Here is a 13,858-nt window from a genome sequence, read left to right on the forward strand (position 1 = left end):
TAATCCTCCATATAATTATTGCACAGAATCAAAGCCTTTCTAATATAGAATTTGTTTTCAAAATCAGATAATTTCAAAATTATTGCAGCTGGTCCTGAGTAGGTCTGAAATTTTGACAAGAACAATATTTTCCTTATTTCTGATGTCTTTGAAACTTATTGGTAATGAATTGGGATGTAGTTTTTAATTAACATTCCACCACAATTGAAGCAGCCAGCTGTGCACAGCAAAAACACAATGCTGGAGAAATTCAGCTGGTCAAGCATCGAAGTGATCTGTCCTCATCAGTGACAGGGATCTCCCAGTGGCCAACCATTTCAATTCTGTGCCCATGCTCATGTCTGTTCATGGCCTCATGTACTGCTCCACCAATATTGGCTGTTAAATTGGAGAAACAACACTCGATTTTCCATCTGGGCACTCTCCAACTGGATGGCATTAACATCGACTACTCCAGTTTCTGTTAGCCTACTCTCCATTCTCCCTTCCCTCCCTATCTCTCTGTCTTCTTTCCTCCAGCTCTCCAACTCCCTCCCTCTCCATTCACAAAGCCATCCCCCCACCCCTCCCCCTGCTTGCTGGTGTACCCTCCCTCCATTATCCACCTATTACTTCCTGCCTGTGGAACCATGCTCCTCCCTCGCCCCTCCCCATTCCTACATTTTGCTCAAACCTTGAGGAAAGACTCAAACTCGAAACATTGGTAATGCATCTTTTATCTTTTCTACATAAAGGACACTGTTTGACCTCCTAAATTTCTCCAGCATTGTGTTTTTACTTCAACCATGGTGTCTGCAGACTTTTGTGCTTTACAGCTGTACACAACCTCCCATAAACAGTGATCACGGACACACTGTAGTTTGTGGGAGTTTGCTGTGTAAAACCTGGCTGCCTCTATTGTGACACGTGCTATAGAAATTCAAGTCCCTCTTTTTTTTTGTCAAAATGAATCACCCATTAAAGTTCCAACAGGATCTTATGTAGTCAAGGCCACTGAGCTCACCATGCCTGTCCTTGCTCTTTGAAAGAGCATCACTCACTTCCTTGCCTCTTTTCTTTTATTCAATTATTTGCTTTTAATCCAGTCTCTATTTTTTTGGAGTGGTCACTTCACATGTTCTGAGCAGTGACAGTTGTTCCTTCCTGCAGTGATATGTAATTACACCACTAGGTCACCAGGGGTCATTCCGGTGACCTTGTATATAAAGCAGTCCAGAGCTGCAGTCTAGCCTTCCAGGTTCATCTTGCAGAGAGGCAAGACCTCCTAGTGTACATATTAGTTTATTAAAGCTGTCTTATACCTGCACTGATGGTGTGGTTATTGTCAGTACACTTCCTTTGGTCTGTCCTTATCCCTTGCTCTGCACCATCCTCTCTCTGCAACTCTGCACTCTGTAGTGTGTCTCAATTGCTATCTGATAGAACCATAGAACATTACAGCACAGAAACAGGCCCTTCTTGTCTGTGCATAACTACTGTTCCGCCTAGTCCCACTGACCTGCACCCAGTCCTTATCCCTCCATACCTCTCCCATCCATGGACCTGTCCAAATTTTTTCCAAATGTGAAAATATAGCCCACATTCACTACTTCAGCTCGTTCGACACTCCCACCACTCTCTGTGTGAAGAAACTCCCCTCAATGTTCTCCCTAAACTTCTCCCCTTTCACCCTTAACCCATGAAATCTGGTTTGTATCTCACCTAACAGTGCAAAAACTCTACCCTATATTTACTCAATCTATAACCATCATAATTTTGTACACTCTTGCCTCATTTTCTTACGCTCCAGGGAATAAAGGCCTAACCTGTTTAACTTTTCCCTATAACTCAGTTCCCCAAGTCCCAGCAAAATCCCAGTCAATCTCCTTTGCACTCTTTCCATGCATGTCTGAGATGTCTATCTGTACAGCTCACTAAACAAACCATTTTTTTTTAAATTTAGACCCGCAGCACAGTTACGAGCCATTCTGCTATCTTGAATTCCTCAATTATGTCAGTAATCTGTGATAAATCTTTTCAAATGGAGTTTCGGCTGAAAGGAAAAAACTAATTTTAATTTTAAATTTAGACATACTGCATAATAACAGGCCCTTGCAGCCCACAAGCCCATGCTGCCCATATACAACCAACTATCAAATTGACCTATGAACCCCATATATCTTTGGAACGTAGGAGGAAACCAGAGCACCAAGAGGAAACCCATGCGATCATGGTGAAAACATACAGACAGTGGCTGATTCGAACCTGGGTCACTGGTGCTGTGATAGTGTTGGTCTGGTCACTACACTAATTGTCCTAGCCTTTTTTTGATGCAAAGACTTCAAGAAACTTTTTTTTCCCCGAAAATAGACTTTATTAACAACAAATTATTTACAAAAGAGAAAAAAAAACTATTCAGTCTTTTCACACCTATTGGGTCAATTATATCTATACATTCCCATCAATGTTCATCGTTATAGTAGTTCTCTAAATGCACCATTACCACCCCTTTGGTAGCTTGTTGCTTCTCCCCCTCCATTGTTTTAAGTCAAGTTTATTGTCATCAATAACAACCCAATGAAACAGTGCTCTCCAATCCTCAGTGCAAAACATGCAGACACACAACCAGATAGGTACACATACAGACAAATAATACGTATACAGGGCAATATTCATCTATACAAATAAATAAATAAAATTTGTTTTTATGCATATGAGAGTCTCGGATGGTTAGTGTGAGCCGTTCCTTGGGTCATTCAGCATTCTCACTGCCTGTGGGAAGAAGCTGTTCCTCAGCCTGGTGGTGCTCCCTCTGATCCTCCTGTATTTCTTTCCCATTGGAAGGAGCTGAAATATACTGTGGGCAGGGTGGAAGAGGTCCTCATTGATTTTGCACACTCTCTTCAGACAACAATCCTGGGGGGGGGGGGGGGGGGGGGAGGCGGGGGTTGTGGGAGGGAGATTCTAGTGATCTTCTCTGCCACTCTTATAGTCCTGTGGATTGACCCCTCAGTCTCAGCTCCTCAATGCCCAGAAACAACCCTTTTGCAAGCAGCAGAAAATTATCTGATGAATATGGTTATCACTTTGGCATTTCTTTAATTGTCCGACACTGTTCGACTAATGGTGGTTTTCAAGTTTGCATTATTGAACTGCTCTCTTCAGAACTGTCAGTAGGTGGGGCTGCCGTACAGGACAGGCATTCCTTCCAGCCAATCAGAAATTTCAGCCTTAATTTATCAACAGAATTCCTGTTTACACAGAATTTTTCAGGTAACAAGATTTGCAGAGAAACTTCACAGTTTCAAATAAATAAATAAAATACAAAATCACTAATGGAATAATAGATGGCCAACAGTTTGTTCAAAGAGGAAAGTGTTGTGGAGAGGGAGAGAAGAGTTTTGGGAAGGAATTTCAGAGTTTGACCTTGACTGCTGCTGTTCCAAACCCCACTCCCCCTCACCACCTCTAGCACAGTTGTGCCTGGTGAAGCATTAAATAGAGTTGATCAGAGCATAGAACAGTACTGCACATTACTGGCCCTTTGGCCCACATTCTTGTGCCGACCCATGTAAACCTACTCCACCATCAATCTAACCCTTCCCAACCTCACACCCATAACTCTCAATATTTCTTACATTCATGAGCCCATCGAAGAGGCACTTAAATGTCCTTATGGTATCTGCCTCCTCCTCAATGAGAAAGGTACCACAGAGTGAAGGTTGGCATGCTGTGTTTTCTCACAGTTGGAAGCTTATCTTTGATCTGGTTTCCATGGTGTAACTGCATAATGACACTGAGTTTCATTAAGCAATGAAAGGCTGATAGCACTCCAAATGCCTGGCATTTTGATTGCATAATTTACACAGTATAGAACCTGAATGGAAAGACAATACACTCAGTTCCAACATTAGACATTTAACGCTTTATTTAACTTTGATTTATTATAACCATATATACTCGTGTAAAAGTTGAATTTTCTAGACTTTTTAAAATTTAAATTTATGGCATTGACTAATACACGGATACTATTTTTGACCATGGTAAATATCTGCATCGTAGGAGGCAACGGGAGTTCCTATGGTTGGGCAGCCAAGGTGTGAGTCCACATTCGAGGCATCAGGAGCTCCAAGGGGCAGGTGGCCGGGGCTGAAACTAGGGTTGACTTTTACATGAGGTATATAGAAAATACCAGATTTTTTGGCCAAAAATAGGTTGGCTTTTACTTGGTGTCGACTTTTACGTGACTGTGTATGGTAACTTTTTCTGACTCTTTCTATCAAAATGTTATGCGGCAAGAGTGTTTCTCAGTGTAGATCTGAGCCATGGTGAACCGGAGGTTCCCTGGTCAATGTGAAGGCAGCTGAACTCCAAGCTGATGGAACCCCACCATGAGGATTAGGGCAGGGGCAGGTGGAAATGGAGAAAGATCTTCCTGCGATGAACCTCTAGTCCAAAAAATATTATAAGCATTGTTGATTGAGTAGAAAATTAAAACAATACTTAGCAAATTGTTCTGACAAAATTCAGATTTCAGATTTATTGTCAGAATACATAATTGACATCAGATACAACCCTGAGTTACTTTTTCCTATGGGCCAGTCAGACTTATCATTTATTGGTAGTGCAAAAAAAAACCAAGTGTACGCAACCTATACATGTAGACAAATAAAGAACGAAAAACAGATAATGAATGTAAAGAAACTGACTGTGCAAAGCAGAGGGAATAAAAAAAATTAATGAAATGCACAAGTAAAAGTCCTTAAATTGATTGAGTTTGTTGTTGAGGAGTCTGATGGTGGAGGGGTAGCAGCTGTTCCTGAATATGGTGGTGTGAGTCCTGTGGCACCTCGACTTCTTTCCTGATGACAGCAGCAAAAGTTAAGCATGTGCTGGGTGGTGTGGATCCTTGATGATTGCTGCTGCTCTCTAACAGCAGTGTCCCCGGTAGATGTTCTTGAAGGTGGGAAGCATTTTGCCTGTGATGTCCTGGACTGTGTCCACTACCTTTGGCAGGGCTCTACACTCAGGGGTATTGGTGCCCCCATACCAGACCACGACGCAGCTGGAGAGCACACTTCCACCACACATCTGGAGAAATTTGCCAGGATTTCTGGTGTCATACCAAATCCCCGGAAGCTGCTGAGGGAGTAGAGGTGCTGACATGCTTTCTTCATGATCTCATAAGTGTGTTAGGTCCAGAAAAGATCCTTCAAGACAGTGAATATCAAGAACTTAAATTTTGTCACCCTCTCCATCTCTTCTCCCCCAATGATCACTGGATTGTACACCTCTGTCTTTCCCCTCCTAAAATCAACAATCATCTCCTTAATTTTGGTGACATTGAGTGAAAGGTTGTTATTGGTGCCCCATTCAGAATCAGAGCCAAAGCGGAAGTGGAATCTATTGTCATGAATAAGTCATGTAATTTGGTGTTTTGTGGCAGCGTCATAGTACAAACATTCATATTATAACCATCTCATGACATTACTATATTTAAAAAAATAATTAAAAAAATAACAATATTAGTCCATGAAAAGTAAGGCAATGTCTTTGATTCATTGATTATTCAGGAATCTGATGGCAGCGGGGTAGAAGATATCCTTGTGTTGCTGAGTGCTCGTATTTAGGCTCCTGTACCTCCTTCCCAAAGGTAGCAGAGTGAAGAGGGCATGGCCTGGTGGTGGGGTCTTTGAGGTGTTATGGGCCCAGAGGATCAAAAAACCTAGCAGCAATAAAAAAATCACCAAGACAAGTTGTTTAAATTATCTTTAAACATGAAAACAGGTTCAAACTTTAACTTATTACTATCAACTTAACATAACTTAACCCCCTTCTAATTCTAAGTACACTTGTATGTAATGTGTGTGTAAGTTCAAAAAAGTTCTTTAATTCACAGTCCGATTTCACTTCTTACTCCTCCAAGTTCACTGGTTGCAGGCAATTCTTATAATGTTCACAGAATTTAACATTTATGAATTTCACCAGGTTCTGTTGCTTGAAAAGTACATGGTTACCACTCAGGAAGTTTCTTGTCAGTTTTCAGAGAGAGATTTGGTTTTCGCTGGACACCCACAACTGATCCCTTCCGATCAGCCATTTCAGTGCCTTGCCGAAGAAACTTGCCCCATCAGGGCTTTCCAGATGATGACCTCTTTCTTTCAGGTCACCACAGAGTTCCTTATTGTTTCCCTTATTTCAAGTGAAACATTATGCAACCAGCCATCTCCTCTTGTACGGACCACAAGGGCTTTGACCAGGCTGAACTAAGAACTCACAACCCATCTTCAAAATGGGTTTTTTCCACAAGCTTGCCAGCTTGTCCTGTTCCAGTCCCAGCTGTTGCTGCTGAACAGTAGAACTGTAGAATTGAATTTTCTCTCTCTCTCTCTCTCTCTCTCTCTCTATCAGAGAAAACCATATGACCCTTTTAGAACAGCCAACTGCACTCAGACAGACTGCTGCTCTGGACCTAATCTTCCAAGTTCATTCATCTGGTTGCTTTCCAAAACAATAATCTATTATTACTCCACAGCATGCCCAATTAACACCTACTTGTGAAGTCCTTATAAGCATTCTTCAAAGTTTTTGCAAAGGCACTCAGAGCCTGGACTGTCTGGCTTGAGGAGAACTCTGGCATTTTAAATGAGATCTGTTTTGAAGTGTTTGTATGTGACCTACACTAAAAAAAACTTCCACAATTTATCTCCTTTACAACATAATATAAAATATAACATAATCTTTCACAGAGGATGGACACTGCTTTTTTTAAGATACCGCCTCTTGTAGATATCCTCGATGGAGTGAAGTGTGGTGCTCGTGATGTCACAGGCCGAGTTAACAACCCTCTGGAGTTTATTCTCATCTTGAGTGTTTGCACATCCATACCAGGCAGTGATGCAAGCAGTTAGTATGCTCTCCGGGGAACACCTGTAGAAGTTTACGAAAGTCTTCAGTAACACACTGAATCTCTTCAGACACCTCACAAAGTATAGCTGCTGGTGAGTTTTCTTTGTGATTGCATCATCGTGGAGGCTCCAGGAGATGTTGACACCCAGGAATTTGAAGTTCCTGACCCTCTCAACTACTGAGTCCTTAATGAGGACTGGTTTGTGTTCCCCTGACTTCTTTCTGATTTTTTGCTTCTGTTGAGCGCAAGGTTGTTATGGTTACACCATTCAATGGGGTGAACTATCTCCCTCCTGCACGCTTCCTCATTGCCGTTTGTGCTTCTGCCGACAACTGTTTTAAACTCCCTTCTTGTATCACCTTTCTTTATACAATCCACTACTGTGGTATAGTCGACAAATTTGTAGATGGTGTTGTGGTTGTACCTAGCCACAAATTCATAGATATAATGTGAGTAGTGCAGGGGGCTAAAAATGCAGCCCTGTGGTGTCCCGGTATTGATGGAGATTGTGGAAGAGATGTTCTCACCAATCCTCACTCATTATGGTCTGGAGATGATCCATGATCCAATTACGCACAACGACTTCCAATTCAAGTTTGTCACATATATCGAAAAGTGATGGAGGTTGTGTTGTGAGCCGACCAGTGGGACATCTCATAAATAGTAAATATATATGATTTATCAAATTCCTGGGTGTCAACATCACCAAGGATCTGTCCTGGGGCCTCCATTTCAATGCAATCATGAACAGCGGCTATAGTTCTTGAGGAGTTTGGGGAGATTTGGAATGCCACCAAAGTCTCTCGAAAATTTCTGCAGGGGGTGTACTGTGGAGAACATTTTGTCTGTTTGCACCATTGTCTGGAATGGAAAGTGCCAAAGCACAGGGCAGGAAAAAACTTCAGAGAGTCGCTCATTCTGCCAGCATCAAGGGCACCAGTTTTCATTCCATCGAGGGCATCAACAAAAAGGGGTGTCTTAAGAAAGCAGCCTCTATCATCAAGAATCCTCAATACCCAGGCCGTGCCCTCTTTACACTGCTATAATACAGGAGCCTAAAGACGAACATCCATAGCTTCTTCCCCTCTGCCATCAGATTTCTGAATGGACTATGAAACACAGACACTACCTCATGATCTCCTATGTTCTCCTATTGTCTATCTATCTATTTTTTTTAAAAGTCATTTATAGCAATATTTGCACTGTAAAGCTGCCGCAAAACATTGAATTTTGTGACATGTTCATGACAATACATTCTGAAATTCTAAAATGTAAGACAGTACAAAAGTGCAGAGTTACAGTGAGAAATCAGTTGGCATGGAGCAAAGGCAGCATTATTGAGTTATGTTATGATTTTAACAGGAGTCTGGTAAGAGCAAGAAAGAAAATGTCCTTGCATTTGGTGGTGAATGATCTCACAATGTGAATCTTCTTCCTGTTGGGAGTGGAGTGAAAGGATTGTGGCTGGGTTGGGGAGAGTCTTTTAATATGATGGCTGCTTCAACCAAGGCAGTGGGAGTTATAGATGGAATTGAAGGGGAGGATGGGGGATACGTGTGATGACTTGAGCCACATAAACTACCCACTGCAGTTTATTGTGGTCTGGAGTGGAGCAGTTGCCATCCCACACAGTGATGTATCCTGGTAGGATGCTGTCTGTGGGGCACCTATAGAAATGGCGACTGTCACATTCCAGTTCAAGAGTCAGTGCACTCTGGTCCTCCATGTTACTGCTGCTAAAGATCAAGGAGGATGAGCTTAGTGATATACATGTTGTAGAGTGTACATCTGCACTGAAATTCTTGCTGCAGCTAAACAGGTACTTTGCGAAAAAACGTACAAAACCAGCTAAAAGACAATTACAATCATATACTTAATTCAATTAAAAGAGGCAAAACATTCAGTTATCCTAGTGCAAAAAAACATGATTTGCAATATTGAAGACAGTTTTATGTGGTGTGGGAACAGTCCCTGATTAGTGTAGCACAGAGAAATTCAAGAGCCTGACAGTTGTTGGAAAGAAACTATTCTTGAACCTCGAGGTGTTCAACTTCAGGTTTCTGTACCTTCTGTCTGAAGGCAGCAGTGAGGTTTTGACAAAGGCGATGAGGGTCCTTACGATGCTGGCTGCCTTCTTGGTTAAAATGTTCAGCAAAAAAAAAAAATACCTGGCAAGGAAATAATTCTTCTAAACGAAGAGTGGAATACTCTACCAAATGGGGCTGGAAATAGACTCTACTCCTAAACATGCAGGTGCTGGTCTTTGAACTTAACATAACATAACATAACAATTACAGCTCGGAAACAGGCTATTAGGCCCTTCTAGTCCGAACCGAACCAAACACTCCTCTCTAGTCCCACCTACCTGCACAATGACCATAACCCTCCACCTTCTTCTCATCCTGTACATTCTACCCGAAGGGAGCAGAGCGATGAGGTTGTGACCAGGGTGATAGGAGCCCTTCATAGTGGTGGTTGCCTTTTTAAGGCTGGGCTTCATGGTGACAACCTGTCTCCCACTCCAGTGCTGGGCTGACCACTGAGTTCCTCACCCTGCACCATCTGTGGCTGGTGCATCATCCAGTTCCATTCTCTAGACTGAAAGCAAATCATTTCATTCAAAAAGGTAAGTGAAGTGTCAGCGCTTAATTTTTAAATCTTATTTTAATTAATGTTGATGTCTTACGTTATAAAAAAATCTTTTTGGTGTGAATTTATCTTTTTTAATAATTTAAATGTTTCTCATCATCAGGAAATATATGTGTGTGCAAATTTGTGTGTGTGTGTGTGTGTGTGTGTGTGTGTGTGTGTGTGTGTGTGTGTGTGTGTGTGTGTGTGTGTGTGTGTGTGTGTGTGTGTGTGTGTGTGTGTGTGTGTGTGTGAGTATTGAACATGATTATCCAAAATGATAGTTAACGCGCTGACCCGGTTATCATTATGTTTCTCATGCATGAACAACAATAAACGTCAGGAAGTCTGGAAGATGTTTACTCATATCTGGTCGACAAGGTCTTCTGTTTCATCTGGATCAAATCACAATGGTGTCAGTTAAAAAAAGAACCCGCCCAATTTCAGTCACCAACAGTTATGGCATCATTCAGTCATGTAGAACAACAAGCAGCAAGAAAATGTCAATGACGGCAGCAGAGGTCAGTCAGCTTTTGTGGAACAGAGATCAGGAGCTCCAAGGAACAAATCCCTGTGCCTCACCATGAGCTCATCTCATTTGGGGCTTGCCAGAAATAGGAGGTGTAACAATTTGCTAATTCATAGAGTATTTGTGACAGGAACAGATGTTTTTAAATGTTTATATTGACCATTTTTGCATGGATGTTGTAATGACAAAAATGCTGTTCAACCAATCATACTAATCTCTCTCTCTCTTTCTGTCTGTCTGTCTGTTTCTCTCTCTCTGCCTCTGTATCTCTTTCTCTCTCTGTCTCTGTCACTCCCTCTCCCTCCTACTTTCTCTGTCTCTGTCTGTCTGTTTCTCTCTCTCTCTTTCCCTGCCTCTGTTACTCCCACTCTCTCTGTCTGTCCATCTCTCTATCTGCCTCTGTATCTCTTTCTCTCTCTGTCTCTGTTACTCCCTCTCTTTCCTATTTTCTCTGTCTCTGTCTGTCTGTTTGTCTCTCTCTCTGTTTGTCTCTTTTGGTCTCTGACTTTCTCTGCCTCTGTTACTCCCAGTCTTACTCTCTTTCTGTCTCTCTCCCTGTCTCTCTGTTTGTCACTCTCTCTGCCTTTGTATCTTTCTCTTTCTCACTCTCTGTCATTCCCCCCCTCTCTCTCTTATATTTTCTCTGTCTCAGTCTGTATGTCTGTCTCATGGCTTCTCGCTTTCTCTCTCCCTCTCTCTCTTTCTCTTTCTGCTTAACTCTCTCTCTATCTCTCTCTCTCTGCCTGTTTTTCTCTCTCACACACACACGTGCACACACTTTCTCTCTCTCTCTCACCCATACACCCACACACCCACACACCCACACACCCACACACCCACACACCCACACACCCACACACTCACACACTCACACACTCACACACTCACACACTCACTCTTTCACACACACATATACACCCACACGCACATACACACATGCTGTTTAGCCTCTGAGAGGGTCTGACACTACTTTATGTTCCACTGGTTCCACTCTGTAGCTGATCATTATTGGGACAAAACTCAGAAAAGTTGAGAAGCGAGAAATCTGAAATAACAGTAAAAACACCCTGAAATACTCAGCCAGTCAGGCAGGAGACCTGGAATATGAGGTCTTTCTTTGTCTACAAATGCCTGTTCACTTTAGTGGTGCAACATTGTGTTGTACAGTATTAACACAATGAACCCAAACAAACGAACCTTAAATCATGTGACAGAAGGATTTAAAAAGAACACATAATTCTAATAAGTTCAAGCCTTTAAACCTGTGCTTCCCCTGAGTGTGGGAATTACATCTAATGCACTTCGTCTCAATATTAAATGCCACGGTACAAATGATGTTTGAAATATAAGACCAATTTGATGCAAGTATGAATTTATTCATGGAATTAAACAATTATCTGTCAATGTCATCATGTTGACATATGGTGTGTTGCAGAATGGTACAGCATAGATTGCCTGTTAGACGGAGACATCTTCTGGGATGTATTTGGTTTCCGTATGCATCATACAATAGAACCTTAATTCATTAAGGGAACTTCATTTTAATCACACTGGAGAAATTTGCAAATGTGAAAGGCCAATTAAAAGCTGATGCACAATCCCAGAGATTAACTATGATATAACAATTTATTCCACTCTCTAACAGCAGGGGATTCATATTTTGCAAAAAACAGTTACAGGGTTACATTACTCAAGAATACATCCAGATTGTTGTAGACCAAATGGCCGTAGAGACAAAGAGCTATGCTACACAGAGATAGGCTCTCCATGCCAATCAATGTGACAGAGCCAGTTCCATTTGCCTTCATTTGGTGAAAGCCTGTTGAAGCCTTTCAAACTCACATACCTGTCCAAATGCCTTTTAAATGTTGCAGTTAGTCCAACCTCTACTGCTTCCTCTGGCAGTTCTTTCCACGCACCCACCATCCTCTGTGTGAATATTTGCTCCTCAGATCCTCTTAAAATTTTCCCCCTCTAACCTCAACCTATGTTGAGTTTTAGGCTCCCCTACATTAGTGAACGAGATTGTGATGACGTACCTTATTGATGCATGATTCTATAGACCACTGTACCGTTCCCGCTCAATCTCCTACACTTCAGGGAAAACGGTACCTATCTATCTGGTCCCTCCTCATAATTCTAGCCCTCCAGTCGGGGTAACATACTTGTGAATCTTTTCTGCTCCATTCCCAGATTAATCACATTCTTTCTGCAGTGTGGCACGCAGCACTCCAGATGTGGTGTCACCAACATCTTGCACGACTGTAGCATGATGTCCAGCTCGCGTACAGTCCCTAGAGTCAGGTCTATCACTCGATGATCAAATCTTGGGTCATACATCATTCTCTTGCCACAACCCCCACCCCCTCAACTCCTTTGTACTTTAAATGTCTACCAGTGTCCTCTTTGAATATATTCAATGCCTCTCCCTTGACATTTTTCTGGAATACAAAATTTTAAAGACAATATCAAGATGATAGACTAATGGTTTTCAAACTGGCCCCCCAAACTCACATTCCACTTTAAGTAATCCCTATGCCATAAGTACTCTGTGATTAGTAAGGGATTGCTTAAGATGGTATGTGAGTGGGAAGGGAAGGTTGAGAACCACTGCTCTAGGCCCAATTGTTACTGAAATATTTGGCTTGAGAAAAATTGTCATTGGCCCCATTTCCTTTGGAGTTATGAAACTGTGCACATAACAAGTAAATTAGGTACAATTAAAACTTTTTCTTTCCACTCACACACCACCTTAAGCAATTCCTCCCTTACTATTCACAGAATACTTGATTGCTTAAGGTGGAATGTGAGTTTAGTTGGGCAGTTTTAAAACCATTGCCATAGACCATAGAATGGTACAACACAGGAACAGGTGGTGGACCTCTTGGTGGGGGAGCCTTTTGACCACAACTGGCTTAGCTTCAATGTAACTATGAAAAGGATAAAAACAGTCAAAATGTGAAAGTGCTTCACTGGGGAATGGCTAATTATGAAGGGATGAGGCAGAAACTAATGAGAATAAATTGGAAACAGATGTTTAAGGGTGAAAACACAGAATAATGTGGGGGAAGTTTAGGGACTGTGTGCTGGGTTCAAGATAGGTTTTTCCCACTGGGACAAGGAAAAGATGGTAGGAAAAGAGAACTGTGGCTGATGAAACAGGTCAGGCAAGTGGTCAAGAGCAAAAAGAAAGCATACATTAGATTTCGGAAGCAGAAAACAGAAAGGGCTCATGAGAAGTATTTGGTAGCCTGGAAGGAGGGCTCAAAGGGGGCATGAGAAGGCCTTGGGATGTAGAATTAAGGAGAACTCAAGGTGTTCTATCCATATGTAAAGAATAGAAGGATGATGAGAATGAAGGTGAGGCCACTAATAGATAAAGGAGGCAACATGTGCCTGAAGGCAGAGGAGGTTGGGGAGGTCCTAAAGGAATATTTTGCATCAGTATTCGCAAGAGAAAAGGAACTTGATCAGGCCTGTGTGCCAGAAAATGTGGAAATTAAAGAAGTGGATGTGTTGGATCTTATTAAAATCATCAAGATTGATAAGACATCGGGGCTGGATGCAATATCCCCCAGGATTCCAGTGTGAGGTGAGAAGAGAGTTAATTGAGGCAGTAGCTATGATGTTTGAATACTCTTTGGCCATAGAGGAGGTGCTGGAGGATTGGAGAATGGCAAATGTACTCCCTTTGTTTAAAAAAGTAATAGGGAGAATCCTGAGTGTATTATAGACCAGTCAGTCTTACATCAGAGGTGGGCAAACTATTGGAGAGGATTCTTAAGGATAGGATCTATGAGCACTTGGAGAAG

General features: G+C 41.9%; 2 long non-coding RNA genes across 2 annotated transcripts in view; both read right to left on the minus strand.

The window, feature by feature from the left end:
* The window catches only part of LOC138741291 (uncharacterized), a 181,403-nt gene that overhangs the window by 25,067 nt on the left and 142,478 nt on the right, over nucleotides 1-13,858 (minus strand). The gene's annotated exons all lie outside the window — the stretch shown is intronic.
* On the minus strand, nucleotides 3,882-9,482 carry LOC138741292 (uncharacterized). Its single transcript, XR_011343436.1, has 2 exons — nucleotides 9,255-9,482; nucleotides 3,882-5,704 (listed from the first exon to the last, which is right to left on the minus strand). It is a non-coding gene; the product is annotated as an uncharacterized lncRNA (long non-coding RNA).

This window comes from Narcine bancroftii, chromosome 8, assembly GCF_036971445.1.
Source record: "Narcine bancroftii isolate sNarBan1 chromosome 8, sNarBan1.hap1, whole genome shotgun sequence".
NCBI classification, from domain to species: Eukaryota; Metazoa; Chordata; class Chondrichthyes; order Torpediniformes; family Narcinidae; genus Narcine; species Narcine bancroftii.